The sequence below is a fragment of the Onychostruthus taczanowskii genome, unplaced genomic scaffold (assembly GCF_017590055.1).
Source record: "Onychostruthus taczanowskii isolate IOZ18803 unplaced genomic scaffold, ASM1759005v1 scaffold4, whole genome shotgun sequence".
Classification (NCBI taxonomy): domain Eukaryota; kingdom Metazoa; phylum Chordata; class Aves; order Passeriformes; family Passeridae; genus Onychostruthus; species Onychostruthus taczanowskii.
This window is the reverse complement of record NW_024501459.1, coordinates 19,109,816-19,110,153: the sequence shown is the minus strand read 5'-3', so window position 1 is coordinate 19,110,153 and position 338 is coordinate 19,109,816.

The window sequence follows — 338 nt, the reverse complement described above, 5'->3', positions numbered from 1 at the left end:
AGACCCGAGGTGCGGGGTTTGAAAGCGGGCCGGTCCACGCGGCGCGCAGACGGGGGGGGAAGGGGACGGGTCAGGCAGCGTCGCGCTCGGTGGTCGCGGGGCGGCCTCGCCCGGCCGGCGGCGGAAGCCGCCCCCGCGCTGTTGGCCGAGCCCTCCCCGCACGGGGTGCCGGCCCCGGGAGCGGCCGGCGAGCGGTTGGTCCGAAGGGCCGCCCCCTTCCCCCCCTCCCCCGGCCGGCGCAGTGGGAGGCGCCCGGGCGCGCGCGTCACCCATTGTTTACAAACCAACGCCAGCGGGCCGAGCTCCAGCCGCGACCGCAGCGCCGGAGCCGCGTGTGC